The sequence below is a fragment of the Brachyistius frenatus genome, unplaced genomic scaffold (assembly GCF_029030835.1).
Source record: "Brachyistius frenatus isolate BFR_SWC_R1_liver_20210118 unplaced genomic scaffold, ASM2903083v1 Contig_265, whole genome shotgun sequence".
NCBI classification, from domain to species: Eukaryota; Metazoa; Chordata; class Actinopteri; family Embiotocidae; genus Brachyistius; species Brachyistius frenatus.
Genome location: NW_027210864.1, coordinates 7,378 through 26,427, shown reverse-complemented (window position 1 = coordinate 26,427; position 19,050 = coordinate 7,378).

The window sequence follows — 19,050 nt, the reverse complement described above, 5'->3', positions numbered from 1 at the left end:
CCTGAATTTAGTATCGGAATAATTATTCAATATTTAATCTTACTCCGCTTACTGATTTGATTGAAGAAGAAATACCATCGATATAAACCTGAACTTTTAAAGTCTTAACCTCTGAAAATGCAACATTTAATATATCATGTAATGAATCAGAATGTTAAAAGCCATACAGTAGGTATAAGGGGCAATCCAAAAGTTCTGGCTGTTTCTGTTGCACGTGAACGGAGCCCAGCACTGTGACGTGTACAGAGCAGGGCGAAGACGTGACCTTTGTTATCTTTTATTTAGTCACAAAAGACTGGTAAAGGATAAATCAAATTGAAAGCTAAATTATTCACAACGACTAAACAGAGGAATTCAAGTTATAGAACAAATACAATTACATAGAAATATAATTAAGACTTATAGATATATCGAGAATGTAAACTGTGATGTTTTTCAGGCATTCGGTCTACCGCATTTTTAGTATGTTGGCAGGTCATTGTTTGCTAATTACTTTACATTTTTAATAACAATTCTTCATAATTGATATAAACTCATTTAGATGTAAATAATGTCTGTAGATTACTAGTTTTTAGACATATTCTGCAGTAGGTTTATGTGTCCTCTCGTCGGTGCCTTTGCTGTGGTTGTTAGGGTTATGGTAGGTAAAGTTGGCTGGCATAGCTGCTAACAGTGGTCTGTAGGGTTATATTCTAGGAGGATGTTCATTATTTCTCTTTGTTCTACTAAAGTCTAACAGCAAGATAAAACAAATAAAACATTCTCTTCTCACAATGCAATAAATAAATGTAGGCAGATTGACACAGATTATCAACTGGAAGGGCACTTCAGGGGTTCAATGTTACTGGAACAATAAAAACATCTGTAATCAGGGCCCAAAGGGCTTACACATTATTATGGGAATTCTCCTTTTAACATATAACAACTGGTCAATTGTATAGATAATAATGTGTAGAGCAAAAACCCTCTAGTTTCTCTGTTTAATATTGAATGTTTAAAATTTATTTATTTTAGTTTGAACTGTTGATCAGATTTCATATGAGTCCAAAAGTATTTATCAGCTGTTTTTAAAACAGAAAAAAATTAACATGTACAGTTGCGGTACTGATAACTGCATGTATTACTGCCCTCTCTGGGGATATAAACAGGCAGGCTAAACCTTCTCCAAACAGGCTTACTGTACAGACCATACTACAGAGATACACAATATATATTTGGAGACCATCAAAGGAAAACTGTGATGAAAGTTATATTCCCTCAAAGAACTATTTAATAATAAAAAAAAATGTCTCTACAAATTTTAACAAGGGCTGACTGTAAGTGTAAGTATTATGTAAACAAATAAAATGTGACATAGTAACTCCCTCAGATGTGATATCTCAGATGTTATGATACTTACTGGCACACTTCTGCTTATTTTCCACTTTCCAACTAAACACAGCAGCTGTGAGTCAGGCCTGCTGTTCCCGCTCAGTTATCAGAGCGATCTTCCCGGTCAATAGCAGTACAGTGGCTCCCTGTAATTTTGCAACAAGGTGATGTTAGGTGTGTGGAGTGCTGCATGGAGTTTTTATCAGTTAATGACTCACAGATAAGAGGGATACACAGCTATACTCTGCAACGGACGTCTGGGGCTGAAGAGGAAGGAAAAGATCCAACTGCACCAGTGGCAGGATGGGAATACATCATGTGGCCGTCCAGATGTGATCTTATGTTTTTGTATTTTTATATATTCATTTTGTGCAAAAAAGTGTTCCAAGTCATTGGCTAACAAAACTGTCAATATCACACATGCAAAGCCAGGAGAGCTTTTGCAGTTGATCTGTAAACACTACTCAGTTTGGTTTTTTTCCAGGGAAATTCCTCCGGTGAACAGTAAGGTATCTGTCACTTGTCTCGCAGTCTCTATTTCCGTGCACACACACAATGCCTGACTTGTAGGCAGTGCATTCAAATTTGATCAAACTAAAAATTGTAAATGTTAAGAATAACGTGCCACATAGAGGTAAATTTGGGTTTTAATGTAGAAATTAAAGATTAATATCACGAATGGGAATTTTCATGCCTCCGTGAGCCACATTTAAAAAGTTAATGCTTTCTATTTAAAACCTCTGTAAAACAACTTTTGAAACGTAAACATGTAAAGTCTAATGTAAAGTGAAACTAAAATTGAAAACACAATTTTTACACCAAACTTATTATTTGAATAAGTTTGGATTGCAATAATTGCTGGTTCCACCACTGATGTGAGTCAAAATGCCGTAAAAAAATCACCTCCCAAAAGAAAATGAAACAGACGCTAGTAAGGTTTTGTTTACAAAGCTGAACTAGATGTACGTATGGATGCAGGAAAGTAAAAGGAAGACCAGTAAGCTATTCGGCAAACACGTGTAAAAAGTAACTTTGAACTTGAATTTGCAAAAACTCCGAACAAATATTCCTTTAAAAAAAAAAAAAAAACAGCAACATCTGTGTAACAGTTAATAGCAACATCATGAATGACATCCACATAAACACAGATGGTATAAATGTGGCAGTATTAATATATCTCTTCTCAGCGTTGCGTCATTCTAACATATTAGACAGACTGGAAAAAATGGGTGCGACTGACTCACATTTAAATAGCAGGTGAACTCTGTTGATTGGTAACTGCACAACCAAATGCACGATACTAACATGGACTTCCTCAAGGCTTCATTCTTGGGCCTCTCTGTTCACCATCTGCATGCTGCCACCGGCTTAGATTACAGAAAACAACTAAATACATTTTCATTGATAGTCTCAGACAAGCACTGACTTGGTGTGATTAAAAAAAATGGTGACTGAAGGTGTCAAGATTTCTTACAAATAAAGCTGAAATGAAACCATTAGGGAGTCCATGATGCTTCATAGTTTGAACCACATTACTGTCCCATTCCTTCCCTTTCTTCGCGCCTTACAAAGACACAGCAGGAAGCGTTTATGTGGGCTCTAATCGTGGTCTTCCTTTTGGTCCTGATGAAAGCTAGTTTCATCACAGGTCACATGGTTTTTGTGACTGCACTGCTCAGGCTGAACTGAATTTCTTAAAGTATAATGATCTTTACTTATTTGATTGGTTCTCGTAATACTACTACAGTGGTTGAATATGGCTATTTGCTGTATACCGTGTTGGTTGGATCTCTGCCCAACTAAATTGAAGGCCTCAAATGCTTTAAGAAGGAAAGAAATTCCATTGACAGGGTTTACCTGTTTACTGAAGACCTCCAAACATTATGATGCTGTTTAAGATACTGCCAACAGTGTGCAAAGGTGTCCTCAAGGAAAACAGTGTCTTTGAGGAATCTAAAATCTGAAACAAATATTGCAATGAGCACTTTTTTTTTATCACAACATTTTGTTTAACTATTGTTCAACAATGAGGTCTTTCCAAATTTTTGATGGGAATAGGAGGCTCAACTATGCTGTCTTTACAGGTTTCTCTAAAATATCAATCAGACAGCAGCAGCCACTGATTTTCTGTTGCACTCCCTCAAATCTGCCTGGTATTGTATAGTTTAAGGCTGAAATACATCATTGACTTGCTGCTCTTTTATGAACCATTCGAACATCCCAGACACACGGGGAAAAGGGGAACAGCTTACTCTGCCCAGAGACGAAACTAAACAAACTACCAGAGAAGTGTTCCTCCAATACTCACGTCTTTTAAATCAGTGCTTAAAAAAAAAAAATTCTGCTTCTCACTTCGGTCAAATTAAATTTGGAACAATATATTTGCAAGTTGTACTGCACTATTGCTCTTATTTAATTCGTTTTTAGTTTGGTTTCATCCTATATTTGAGTTTACTCTTTATTATTTTTGTTTCTTTTCATGCCCTCATCTGTTGCGTAAAAACTTTTGTATATCCGTGTGGTTGAAAGGTCCAACACATAAACTGAGCTTCCCCTGGAAACCAGGGTCCTCACTGTGGATTCCTGTGTGTTTCTAAGCTGACCTCCAGTGGAATCCTTCAGTCATGACAGCTGAAGCACTTTGCAGTTTATCCACTAGAGGGCAGTAAAAGACAACAGACCACGTTAAAAGAGTCTGACATCAACACATGAAGTGACAGCCAAAGTGAACGGATGGAGGGAAAATACAGAATAGAACCCAAAATCAAAAACAGGCATCGGGAATTTTCAGACATCCGATGATATACACAGCAAACACACACATCTGATCAGCCAGTCCATAGACGGAGATTGACATGCAGACAGATAGGAGGAGCAGTAACAAGCTGTCTCTCATCTCTTTGCCATTGAGGACTTGTTCAAACAGCTTTTGCTTATAATGTAACACTGCTGAGTCACGATTTATCACAGGCTGGGTCTGATGGCAGATCTCCCCGGCTGCTGTGACTCTCCACTGTCAACAAAGAACACATCGTGTCCAGGGCTGATGTGTTAGCCTGAGCTCTTTATTGGAAACTGGATGACTGGCCAGTCATCACACTCATACTGCTGTTCTTAGAACTGCTGTTGTTAATAGTACTGCTTCTAATACTACTGCCATTACTGTGCCATTACCTCTGCACATATTCAACTGTACACATCTTATACAAGAGGGATATGTTTGTACTTCTTACTCCACTATATTGGTCATGTCAGAGATTAAGGAATAGTTTTACTTTTGGGGATGTATGTAGTTTGCTTTTTTGCCAGAAGTTAGAGGAGGAGATGCCACTCTGTGAGCTTAGTTTAGCATAAAGAGTAGAAAACAGAGGGAGCCTGGCTCTGGAAAAAAGTTGAAAAATGAAACAACAATTAGCAGCATCAGCATCTCTAAAGATCTGTAAACAGCACTTCATATCCTGTATTTTAATTTCTACAAAACACATGGAGAAACAAGTTGTAGTTTGCTTAGCTAATTGGCTAAGCTAATAATAATTGGGCACAAATGGTATTGTTATCTCAACCAACTCCCAGCAATAGTGCGAAAAAGGAGTCAAACCCAAACAAGTGAGGGTGCAGTTCACTAATTCCTTGAAATAATCCATTTCATTCACTGTAACGATTCAGATATATAACAGGTTATTAAACATTTTGACAACTAAAACTAAATAGGCGACTTACGCTGATGTTTGGTTTGCTCTAATATTGCTTTAATATTACATAAACGAGCCGTAACTTATTTTTTAGCACAGCTGCTATAGTCTGAAATGTGCACTGTCTTTCTACAGGTTGGGGCTGGGCAGGTAGTGTTTAAGGTTTCAGAGCATTTCCTCTGAAATCTGCTGCTAGAAATACATTTTGAAGGCGGTGAGAATAAACCAAAAACCAAAACAATAAGCTGAAAGAGGCTAAAAGAACTGGCTGAGAGAGACTGCCAAGTGGGTTTGTCACTGCAGTAGCTACAGGCGGCATCTTTCATGTACATGCTATCTACTGTGAAAATACAACTATTCTAGCTGCTTTAACTGCAGTTCTTTTTACACCACTGAAATATGTCGATTTTGAAGATTTCCCAGATGTGTATATTTGAGAGCTAGACTTGTCTACTTTTTTTACTCCCATGTTAGAAAGACACGTTCCTCAGTGTCCTCCTTTTTCCACTGCTTCCACTGCCTCTTACATAAGGCTTGCTGTAGAGGAACAACATTTTGCCTGTCTGCCTTCTGTCGCCAAACTTCAAATTTGTGACATCTTTGTTAAAAAAAAAATTATTTTCCTGAAATGCATTCTACCAAAAATGAAAAAAAAAAAAAAAAAAAATCTCACAGCAAGTCTGAAGACAACATCTGACCAAATAGAGTCTGTCCGTTTATTGTTTCTGTTTGTTATGTGAACCTGAAAGCCAAGTTAGATATATCAGTCACATTTAACAACAAATCCAGAAGAACCTTACAAACCTTTGAAAACTTTATGGATTTACAGTCTCTTAAAAAAAATATCCCAAACTGTTCTTTTCACTGTCACCATCAGCAATAATACACCTCTTATCGCGGGACATGGTCTTGGACAGCTCAGCGGAATTTTTCAGAGGACGGAGTACTCCGTCTCGGACAGAGGAGGAAGCTGTATTGGAGAGGACTCTTGGTGGGTTCCTCGTGCGTATCATGCACATATAGGGATTATTCTCATAAAACTAAATTCCAGCTTGTAAAGCTTTGGTATGTCTCTGAGCCCTGGCCACTTGCTCTTTCTTGGAAATTATAGTGCTTCGTCACACTCAAGAGAAATACTTTAAATTCTTCAGAGAGTCTGGAAAATGTATTTTGCTGAGTGGGGTAATATAAATGTTTATTCAGGCCCTGCCTGTACAGAGATTCACATCACTTTGGCACAAGGAGGACAACTCACATGAACCTGTCCCCTGGAGAAATACTTGATCTTGGGGCCCGCTATTATTTCCACCCTCAGTCACTCAACAAACTCAACATTATATTCTACCTCTGCCATTATTTAATTAGACTCGCTGCTTCAAAATAAACACCAAAGAGTTTCACCATGATTTGCTGAAGACACACTTCTGAGTCAACAACACATTTTATCACATTACTGCAAAATTGACTCATGAACGAAAACCAATGAATTTAGGCAATCAAAGACAGCCAGACTTACATTAGAGTAGTGATATATTACAGTACCCAGCTCTTGGACAAGCGCATGGAAACATATTACAGTGAAGGGAATCTAATCCCTCTCTTCAGCACTTTATAAACAATTTCTCTTCTTAAATGTGCAGGAGTGAGAGTGAGCAGGACACATTATTCAAGCAGAGACCTCTGTGGAGGATGAAGCAAGAGATGGAAATATGAGGTAAAGCACGCTGCAGGAGGGAGCTCTCCTTATCAACCTGTCACCTTCCATGATAATCTCATGCCTGTTTGTAGTTTTATTTTCTCCGTGGAAGCCTTAGTGACGACGAGTCATGTGCAGCTGCGGGCAAAGTGATGTAAACTCTTCATGGAGACGGATCTCTCAAGACCTCTGCCTGAGGCAGGAAACAGATATCCAACAAAGCCAAATCAGCTGTGCTCCAAGTGCAGGTGAAAAACCAAAAACACTGATTTCACGCACGAGGAACCTGAAGCACAACATAGACAAACTGCATGTCAATCAATCTAATATGTATTTTATAACATTTGCAGCATATTATTTAAAATGAGATTTAGTTGCTTTAGTTAAAATCCTCCTCATAGATTTTCCCAGATTGGGATTAGGTGATAAGAGAGACAAGACAACATGTTGAGTAATCATTGCTTCCCATCCTTCAGGACTTGATGTCACCAAGAAGGACGACCAACTATGGGAACCAAGAATATGAAAATCATTTTTATAATAGTGGCCCATTTCATTTGGACGGTCTTCATGTTTAGAATGAGTCTGAACCTGAAAGCGTTTGAGACTGTTTCCAACAGAGAGGATGAGCAGACACCAAACAGGGCTGAGTTAAGCTTCATTTTATATTGAGTGGCCTTTTAAACTAGATTTCCTCAAACTGGCTTTCTTAGAATGGTCCTTAATGTAAAGTAGAGTTATTCTCTTCCAGAAATGACTTTTCAAAGGGAGCAGGTTTGACCTTTGGAGTGTCAGTGTTCAAGCTATCTGGATTTGAATCCCCCATAGTCAACCGTGAACCAATCTTTCCTTATTCCTTCCCCCTCATTTCTGAATTTGACATTATTTTTTGTAGCTTTTCAAAACAGACAATGTAACATTCACACATACTTTACGCAGGTAATGTGGTGGTCATGTGAGGGTTCTTCTCACCTGAGTCACCAGCAAATGCAGCGTCGATAATTCTTTTGAGGAGAGACTATTAAAAAGTCTTTGCCATTGTTACCATTCATACACTTAACTGCACTGAGACTACAAATACAACTCTACAGATGGGATAGCCAACAATCACATCAATGTGTGTAGTGCACCTGTCAGTCCACCTTGTACCCTGGTCTCGCATCCAAGAGACCACAGTTCAAGTCAGTGAGAAAGCAATGTGGATTTCTTTAAAAGAAATCTTTTCCATACCTTAACCAAGTGTGTTTTTGTTTTTCTAAATCTCATGATACCGGGTTGGTTGGGACATTTGTGCAACATTTTGTTCATTTTGAAAAGAAAACATTGTGGAAATCAATTTGCTGTTGGAAGTCAGATTTTCATTCTGGTAACAAATAAAGCCCAAAGCTCTTTCTCATCAACCACTTATCTCTTTTGAGTTTTGGCAATGTGTTATTAAACTGGTTCTTTGTCATACGTCAAATGTTTTGACTGTTATTGGTTGACCAAATTATGAGCTTTTCGTGGTCAGCCACAGCAGAAGTGCTGAGCAAAAAAACTAACATACAGCATTCATCTTTTTCAACACATCCAGAACTCTGAAGTCAAGAAACAACTGGTTTGTTTTTATAATTAACACTGAATCAAATGAAGAGGTAATGTAAAATGAGTGAAACTTACCGCTGAACAAGCTTACTGTAAGTGACAATAATGAAGTGGATTGTGTTTTTAAAAGTGCCAGTTGAACAAAAAAACACTGGAATGGGATGAGAATGTTGCTGTGGTTCTCTGGGGTCTACGAGTGGCTATTTGTTTTGTAAGATGTCTGCAAAGTTTAGCTGGTTTCTGGAGTTTTTCTGCTCCATGGTGAAACGATTTATGCAGCTTTCTGAAAAAAAAAAAAAAAAAAAAAAACAAGACTAAAAGCTACTGCTGATTTAATTTAAATCTTGTCAGGAAAAATTACCCTCAATATTTCTGTTTTTTGTCCACCCTCTATATATTCTCTCTCAAGTGTTGGAACGCTGTGCTCGTCTCATGAAAATTCCTGTGGCCAGATTAGATCATCAGATTCTCATACACCCAATTTGGCCTAATTAGCGGATTAAGAGCGGGAGCAAACGTTTACATTCACCCCGTGACTCCTTCAGTCTGAAGCACACTGCACAGTACCAGCCGGACTCCGCTCACAGACACAAGCTGCCCTCAGTTCACAGACAGGCCAGATGCACCGCTGGACCCAGAGGTCGGCATGTGGTACAGCTAGACGTCAGTAGGCGCTGCAGGTTCAGCAAAAAGACACAAGCAGAATTAATGTATGAACTGTAGGAATGTGTGGAAGGGTGAGAGGTTCTGTGTATTGAATTGGGAGTGTGTGTGTGCTTATGTGTTTAAGAGAAAAAGGACAAGGGCAGGAGGGAGGGAGGTACAGTGAGAGTACAGTAAGCTGTGCACTCCTACACCCTAAATATTGCCTTTTCACTTACTTCAATACCCAGTTTCTTTGGCAAAGCCATTTTGACAGCTTCAGTCTCCTTGAATAGAGTTACACGCCCTCGGTGAAGGCTTTTGAAGTTGTGATTAACACGCACGCAGAGCTGTGAGGTCGGACAATAGCATGAATAGAGGGCACATTAATCCGTCAGGCCACCCAGTGTCCAGTGTTTTAGTAGACCCTGAAAACAAAGCCAAACCTGATCTGCTAACCAGGACTTGTTTCCAGCCAGATAATGGAAAAGATCTGAAGCAGCTCAGGAGAAGCCAGACTAATGAGGTGATCACAAGGTCTTCAGTAGGAGAGTATTTCTATGGGTTTGTTGACAATTTAAATCCTATGCACGTAGAATTCATGATGAAGGCATACACCAAAAAACTCTGAAAAAGATGAAGTGAATGGCATTGCATATTTTACAACAACAGTGCATTATCTGGGACATATTAAGTGAACAATCTGTTCTCAAACTCAGCATGTTGGATGACCAGATGACCCGGTGAGAACATTTCATAAATTGGAAGGTTTGTGGGGTGTGCTGGTCAACAATGGTACCGGCAGTGGACCTTTTACTGTGATAAAAGAAAGTCATGTTGTGATAACAGCAACATACCATTACCCAGAATGAATGGTATATTTAGGCACAAAAACAACAGGCATGGCTGACAGCAGTTCCACGGTGGAGGTGTTAGTTCTATAAATGGAAAGTGACTACTCCAGAGGTGTGGAAGTGGTTTGGTCACAAAAGATCACATGTACAACAAACCAGTTATGTTTTAGTTTTTACTAGACATTCTAAGGTAAAGGGTTACATTCATGCTGCCATAAACCTCTATGTCTGCTGCAATTTTAATGCTCTCGAAATGAATGAAAACATGTTTTTCTAAATTTTGTCATCAGAAATAACCCAAAATATTGTGACACACTGCTCCGACAGAAGAACGAAGATGAACGGGTGACATGGTGTTGGGCACCCACAACTTATCCATGCACAAGTTGCAGAAGTAATGTGTCACAATACAGAATCCAGCACAGCGTGCTGTGTATGGGGGCTGTAGCCACAGACCTGTCAGAGTGCTTGTGAAAACATGTCTCCACCATTCAAAGCTTCTACGATGGGAACATGAGCGTCAGAAGTGGATCTTGAAGCAGCAGAGAAGGTTGCCTACCTGGTCCGGTCATTTTTTTTTCTCACATCACATGGTCAGGTGGGTACGTGTGTGCTGTTTACGTGTGGAATTACCCGGAGGCAGGAAGAAGCCGGTGAAGCGAGTATGTTGCTCTGGGAAACCCTGGGCCCAGGCGTTCATGTGGACATCAATTCAGCACTGACCTTATCATTGTTGCAGACCATAGACTGCCAGACTGACATGGCAACAGTCCTTCCAAATGGCAGTGAGGTTTTTTCAGCATGTGCCCAGCCATCCCTGCACACATTGTTTTGCATGGACTGAAGAACATGGTGAAGAGCTCATTGTGTGGCCTCATCCTCTAAAATCTGCAGATCTCCATCGAGCATCTTTTGGGAACAATAAGTCTAATAAGTGAGGGCTCTTACGGGCCCCGAGAAGTCTGCTGCTAAAAATGTCTCGGGGCGTCCATGCCAGGTCAGAGCTGTTTTGGACCAATATATGTGGAGGGCAAATAGCATATCATTATTCGTATGGCTTTCGGCTTTGTTTGTTGCTCCACCTGTCTATTGCACACAGCATCTGTGTTTTCTATGATTATTGTCTGGAAACTACGTTTGCATGAAGGTACACTCAGCCCCGAGTTCTAATAATGGTGGCAGTTGTAGTGTTTTGGCGCACAACATACAATATATGCTGGTCACTGTTGATTAAAGGCTCATTAGGATGCAACGAGTGGAAACACTCCTTGGAGGTTTCTTCCTGTTAAAAGGGAGTTTTTCCTTCCCTCTGTTGGAGGTTTTTCTCCCTTAAAGGGGAGTTTTTTTCCTCCTATCTTACATGGTAATTGTTGGGTTCCTGTGCATAATGTAAAGTTATTTTGTACTCGTTTACTGTGTTAAGTGCTACGAAAAAACATGTGTTGTGATTTGGCGCTATATAAATAAAATTGACTTGACTTCTCAATGGGGCATGGCCAACCTATATATTCACACTGTGAATTATGATCTGGTACCAGGCTAATTGTGATCTGCATTATGCATGTCCACACTGTTGTAAAATGTATCAATATGAGTGATTACATCCCACTTATGCAGAACTGTATCTACATCAAAGCCTACCAATCACAGTATGTTTGGAAGTGAGCCTTAAGAAGCTGCAAAACTAAATGAATGAATTGTTTTGGCTTAATGAAACCAAAACAACGTTACGCATTTCAAACCAGGAAAGGGCTTTTACAACTACTTGTGGCGAGAGGAGGGTGTGCTTAGAGCTTTGAGGAAGTTAACCAATGTTATCAATAAGAGCATGACAACGCCACCTTTGGAATTTCACCTAAAGAATAAGTTTTGCCCCCCACAGTATCAACAACTCAGAAGGCACTCAGGTTCGTTATACTGATGCCCAAGAGACGTGGTTCCTTTCCAAACAAATATTCTATATTATGACAAAATTAATATTCAACACAATGATTTGTTAAAATATAATTTTAAGAACTAACTACTAATAAAAGAGCCTTAACCTATATCATTATTTAAAGAGATGTTCAGGGCTGTGACTTACCATTGGAGAGGTGGACCGTTAAAGGCGAGGATCCCAAAAAGAGAAGGACCACCGATCCCCCCCACACACACACACACACACACACACACACACACACACACACACACACACACACACACACACACACACACACACAGCACACAAAGGGAGACACCCACACCGAGAGGCACCAACCCCACCGCCTTCGGCCCTGCAGCTCCTAAAAAGACAGGGAACAGAATTAACAAGGCTCCGGTTCACAGAAAGAAAAATAAGAAAAGAAACCAAACAGACCGTCCAGCACACACTCCGCTGTTAAAGGGTGAAGTGCAGGTCTGCAACTTAATATAAACCACAAAATAAACTACACAAAGCAATATTAACTCAATTAAACAAAATCTTCTTTGAAAGAAAAGTGTTAATTGCCAGGCTTAATCAGCCAAATAAACTTCCGATCAGAACAAAGATCAAACTGAAAGGAAATAAACCTGTGGCTATAAATCAGCAACAAAAGAGAAAACAAGCCAAACAAAATAATTCACTTTAGATGATCATCTAGGTACGATGATCAGATACCCAATTTACTTAAACAAAATGACCGAGGTGGGCCGAAGCATCCCTTATCAGAGTACAGGCACAGTTAAAACAGCCAAGCTAAAATTAGTTTTCTCCATTAAATCAATTGCACAAGCTGACATGAAACAGCACGAAGCAGGGCCGCAGTGCTGTCGAGGGCAAGCAAAGCCCGGTAGATGAACAGCGTCACACACTGTAGGCAAAGCAGCGCAGGGTGAGGCGAAGCCCGGAAGGCAAAGCAGCAGCGTTCTTAAGAGTGAGCAGGGCTAGCTGTAGACACTTTCTGGCAAAGTTCTGTGCCGACCCAGCCAAAAGTCCCCTGTGATACAGGATGACCATTAAGTTAACAGAATAATAATAATTACCACCAAAGTATATAAAACTAACATAATAAAATCCCATACCAATCATGCAACGTTTGTCCGCTCCAGAAGGGGAGAGGAGGGTATGCAGCGCCGCCACCGACAGCTATGTCAACAAAAAGCGGTTACGAAACGTAACACAATATTATAATAAAACCGAGACCTGCCGAAAGTGAACCGCAGGTGAGTGACCTGTGCAGGATGAGGGGAGCCCAAGAGATCGTCTACAAAATCGCAGAAAGCCAATATAACACAAGCAAAGCACGACTGCCAGAGAAACAATACGGCAGCACTCGTGCACACCTGCAACAGCGGCGGAAATCAGGCAGACGGGAAGCGGGACATGCGTTTGACGTCAGGGGGGAGCTGAGGGGATCCCCACCGGCATTTATATGATGCCCGCTGTTATGCCCCGTCTAGGGGTGGCCGAGACATAACATGAATATAAGTGTGTCGCCCCGTTTTCCCCCCTGGTCCCAAGCAGCCACAGGATTACGTGAAGTTGGTTTCAGACAATTAACAATTTATTTACACTATTTACAAAACGGGGAATCTGAACTTAAAATGCTTTCGGGGTGAGCCAAGGCCAAAACAACAAACAAAACAAAACTAGCTTAAGAACGTAATATTCTAACCTATCCGAAAAATCTATGAAACAGAACCACAAAATCTTACCTCCCTTAACCTAACCAAACACAGGAGAAAACGGTAAACATAAATGGCAGCTCACGCCTACAAGCTCCACAACCAACGATATGCTATGCCGTGAACTGCGCAGTGTGTGTGGCCGGTTGGATTCTGGGGGGAATTCCTCCTGCCTCGAGCAACGTCATCTCTCGGCTTCAAATACTCAACGTCATCTGGCCGGAGCCCGATCACCTTCACCAGGACGCCTTCCATCAATCCGGATCGTGCACCTGCACATTAATTTGCATACACACACACTTGCCGCAACATCTCATTCATACCGCAACAAAGAAAATACACGTACACGAAACAACACCACGACCACAGTCGTAACACCGCTCACAGTGATTGGCTCGTGATAGCCTTGTGATTAAGGGATAAAACAAAGGTCCAGAGAGTGATAGAAGCTCCATTGTGCTAATATTACTGAACTGAATTATTCACAGAAGGTGTTAAGATCTCAATTTCACTCTTTGCCTCTAATATTGATTGGGTGAGTGTACGCAGAAGTGCACGGACAGTGGAACACCTGAGGCAATATCACAGCTTAATAATCGGTCGTCAGCGGCTCTGTCGATGAGGTTTTGTTCATTTGATGCTACGCAGAGCAGCTGGCCAGCACAGAAATCAAATGGGGAAAGCAATGACATATGAAGTGAGGCCTGCAAGATTGAAAAAGAATATGTCCAAACCAAATTGATGTACAACGTGTGGTCCATTTGTGAGGCCTTTTGCCATGGACACTCTGAGGCCTGATGTTGGACGAGTTGATTTCCAGATGTGTCTTCAGGCCCTGACTTATGTAAGGTAAGGAGTCTGCACAGTGGGGGCAGGCGCTGGCAGTCTGCTCTCTTGATTGAAGAAGTTTAAATGTTGATTCAGTCTCACTACACTAAGTATTTCTCTTTGCACTGCAGCAGGCATCATTAACCCGCTCCTTATTCATTCCTCTTATGCGCTTGCTTGGATAACTGCGAGTGTTTCAATGTGCTGCAGATCATCTGTTTGCTTTCCAAACTGACCTCATGAATAAAAATATATAGGTCCATAATTACTGTATTTCATAACTCTTTGGCTGACAGGAGCAGGCCTGACAACTTCAATTCATTTGTCGTGCAGAAGCACAGAGAGGTGGGCCTGTCAATCGACTTCTCTCTCCACATGAGCTGACATGAAGGATTAAAAGTAAACAAAACCCAAAGTTTGCCTAAATCCCTCCTTTATGTACCGTGTCTTCCTTCAGAGCTCAGATATGTGTATTTGGTTTACTCACCTGTGTGGACCTGCAAGTGCTCTTCAACAGGTGCTTCTGTGGTCCAGAGTTGACGTTGTGTGTGTGTATAAAACTGTTTACTTTAATAACGGCAGTGTGTGTGTGTGTGTGTGTGTGTGTGTGTGTGTGTGTGTGTGTGTGTGTGTGTGTGTGTGTGTGTGTGTGTGTGTGTGTGTGTGTGTGTGAGAGAGAGAGTGTGTGTAAGCGGGCGGGGCTGCTTGGCTCCACAGCTCTCTGAAATGACATCATTGGTGCATTGATTGAAATGCTACCAATATATTTGCTTTGCTCAGAGTGGAAGAACTGCTACTTTGCTGAAAAGTTGCTCAAGCAGAAGCAAACTTAAAGATGTCAGACGGTTCAGTAAGCAGTGAGATGTCTAGGATAACTTCAAAATTCATGTTAACAAGCTACTTAATCAAAAATGACATTGTTTCATGTGAGCTTTTCCATGTGTAGACCGGACAGAGGGTTCGGCCGAACACCTTAAAGGCCCAGTTTGTGATATTTTTGGACCAAAACAATGAATACAATTTTTGTTTGATAATTTCATCAATAATCAAGTTCTTTTGATTATTAAATCTCCTTTGTTGGCCACTGGGAGGACAGTGGAAACAACCTGTAAGCACAACATCTATGTCAGCCCAGTCTTATTCCCAGGGCGTCAAATAACGACTGTTTTGTCACCGCTGTTGGCGTCACAGAAACACGCACAAGATCCCGTATGTCTGATGCATGTCACATGACAAAGTACAAAGACGGGTAAATGGAGGATGTTGGGGATAGTTGGGTGTAACAATCCACAACTTTCACCCAGGGGAGCCATTAATGGCCATTAAAAAGCAAGTCTAGGTGGATTTCTTCTGAAAAAAAAAAAAAAATTCGAACCCACACTGAGTAGTTTGTTGCTTAAACTGAACCAAATGGCAACTGCGACACATTTAAGAGAATACAATTAATTTAAATGTCATATGCACTGTAAAAACGTAAGTGTACAATCTTACTTTGCTCGTCCTCCTTTCACCTTCAACATGAGCAGCGATCGTGGAGAGGCAGAGAACCATAGGTCTTAAAGTGAACTCTGCATTACTGCAAGCACCGTAAGAGTGTGAATCACATTTTAAAAAAAACAAAGCATGATTTTTTTTTCCTCACTATAATCATGTGCTAGTTGATGTTTAAACTGAGGCCACCCCTGTGCATCTGTACAAGACCGAAATGGATTTGAAAAAAAACAGCAGCATTTGACGCCCGGGGAATAAAACAGTGTTGACTACTGACTGTTCACCGGCTGGTTGCTAGCTTTGTCTGTTGTTTAGTGCTGTGAGTTTGTCAGAGCTTTTTCAACAAATACTGCTGCCCAATTTTGTCTAAAAACAAACTCAATGAGAGCAGTGAGTCGAAAAAAGTAGCGGGCTCAAAACCAAAACAATGAGCTGAAAGAAGCAAAAACGCTCCGTAGAAGTGCAGATGTTCAATGATAATTCTCTGTGGATTTGTCACTACAAACGAAACCTTTAAGATTACACAAACCTATTTGATCCATTATTGACATAAAAATACTGACTGCTGTAGTTTTAAGTATAATAAAACTAACCTGTTGGCATGATGGTTTATGAATTTGAATTATGTCATGCCCAGAACATTACAAACGGTATTTATAACATTTAAGACGGACGGCGGTGTGTCTTTTTCAGAAGGTCCAGGGTATTTCCTGTTGATCTGAGACAATCCACAGACATCACAAACTGTCATCTTCTTACAGAGACATATTCTGTGCACAGTTTGGCAGTGTTCTGTCAAACACAAATGATTAGTCTGGTGTTTGTTTCTATTTGTTTTTTTTGGTGAACAAATCTACTGAGAGCTCTTTTTAATGCTCTCCAGGTTCAACAACCCTGTCTGTGCCACTCACGCCTCAGCATATTTATTTGACTTGTGTTGCAGTTTAAAAAAAGGTTTAATGGTTTATCTGTGATACAAAAGAGAAAACAGCATATTTTATTTATTTATTTGACTTGTGTTGCAGTTTAAAAAAAGGTTTAATGGTTTCTCTGTGATACAAAAGAGAAAACTTCATATTATTTTAGTTTATATTGCAGTTATTGTTTGATTTGGTCAACAGTAATAAAATTAAAGCCTATTAGAGAAAAATGAAAAGTGTTAACTCAGACCAGGTGGCTTTCTGATGTGAGGGCAAATAGACAGAACACAGAAGTAGAAGGTCCAGGTACAGACAAAGAAGTAAACACTGATTTCAAACAATGCCACATCATCCAACATTATCCTCCAAATGCTGCTGTAAAGCATTCTGATATTTCAAGCCGTTGTTCAGGTCTCCAAATAAATTGTCTCATCACACAACGTCTCCATGAAATACAGTCCACTTGCACCGGGAGTCATTTGTTATTGAAACAGTTCAGCTGTATAACAGCCTATCTGTTCACCATTTTTATTATGAAGTGGCTGTTTTTAATCCAAGGCCACTCCTGACGTCAGCACTTTTGGAGAGGAACCTGCACGCATTCCTGAGATGAGGAGGGCTCCAGACCCAGACTCATTCCCCTCCCCCCTCCCCCTCTTCCCTCTCTCTCTCTCTCTCTCTCTCTCTCTCTCTCTCTCTCTCTCTCTCTCTCTCTCCCCCTCCTCCCCCCGCCCCCTGCACTTATCAGCCAGGACAAGAAGCAGAGCTCTCTACAGACTGTCTGATTGATAGCTCAATCTGAGCAAACTTACAAGTCTTTTTTTTCTTTCCAGACTGTCCAAATAAATTACAGAGTGGTGTGTTTTTCTACAAGGCAACTATGCAAGTTTATTGTTTGAAAGTCAACGTAGATTGACCTGAATGTGCCGTGCATGTGTGTGTGTGTGTGTGTTTATGAGGTCAGGTACAAACATGCTTGAATGTCAGAGCAGTGCAGACAGTGAATTATCTGCTGTATGGAAAAAACTCAAAATCGCTCAATATTATGTAGAAACCCTTGCACTGAGCATACAGAGGAGACAGCTGTCTTGGCAAAAACAGACCTTTTGCCCACTGAAAAACTATCCTTTCCTTCATTTCTAACAGTTTGCATTATTGATATATCGCAGCAACAGCTAAAACCACATTTCACTGCTTGGTTTCTTCTACCTTTCTCCCACAAATCACTTGAGAGCTGCTGTGTTTACGGTGAGGAAAATCGCCACGCTGTTTGCTTAACAACACCAAACAGCTTACACCGCTATGCAACTGTATCCCTCCTCAACATGTTCTCATTACTGCTTTAAGGAACATAAACTTTAATTATGCTCATTACAGAACCTGTAAATTTGCTTGTAAATACTTTCGAAAAAGCCCCTTCAACATACCTCCACTATCTCTGAGCTGGGAAACATGTTCACAGTGTTTGGGCTGTCTGATAATCTGGGTATTTTCTTTTAGAAATTTCACATTAGAAATGGAAGTATGGCAGCCCTGAGAGTTAAATGCACTGAGGCCTAAGAAAAAAAAAATTAATCATTAATTTGTCCACCCAGGAACCGCATTTTCAATAAAATACTACAGAAAACACAACCAAATACAGAAACAAGCAACGGTAGTGTGTTGTTGTTTTTCTACTTTGTTTGTGTTTTGTTTATTTGCATGTTTTCTCATATTTAAAGCATGGTTTGTGTGTTATTTGTTTATCATCATTAGAGCAGTCACAATTATGACATTTTAATTGATAGTAATAATTGTTGATAGTAATAATTGTGATTAAAAAGTTATTTGTATTTGTGTGTTCATTATATGCCATTATTGGAGTAAATGCCTAATCTTAGTTTAATAACACTTTATAAAGAAGAAGGTTCATTTATTGGCATTAAGCAGTGAAACATATAAATACAAATGACATTTCTATTTGCCTTCCAGGTGTTGTAAACGAAAATTGCAGAGGTGTGATATAATAAAAACTATCTAGACAAAACCTATTGTTGAACTATACAAAGAAATTACTGACAGTGACCAATAGTTCATAAAAATAGTGTACTGTGGTGGCGCTAATTCTCCACTCATGTGCCATTGATCCACAGCGGAAGAAGAAGAGGGCGCAACGAGACAACATCGTTAAAATAACCAAACGTCAAACAGGGGAAAACAACGAGGAAATATCAACGGAAATCTGACATATCTGTTAGTTTAATCCAGCTGTTTTTACCCAGATGAATGGAAATGATGCTAACAATCACGTAGAATGATCACTGTCACCTCAAATCATCACAGTCAGC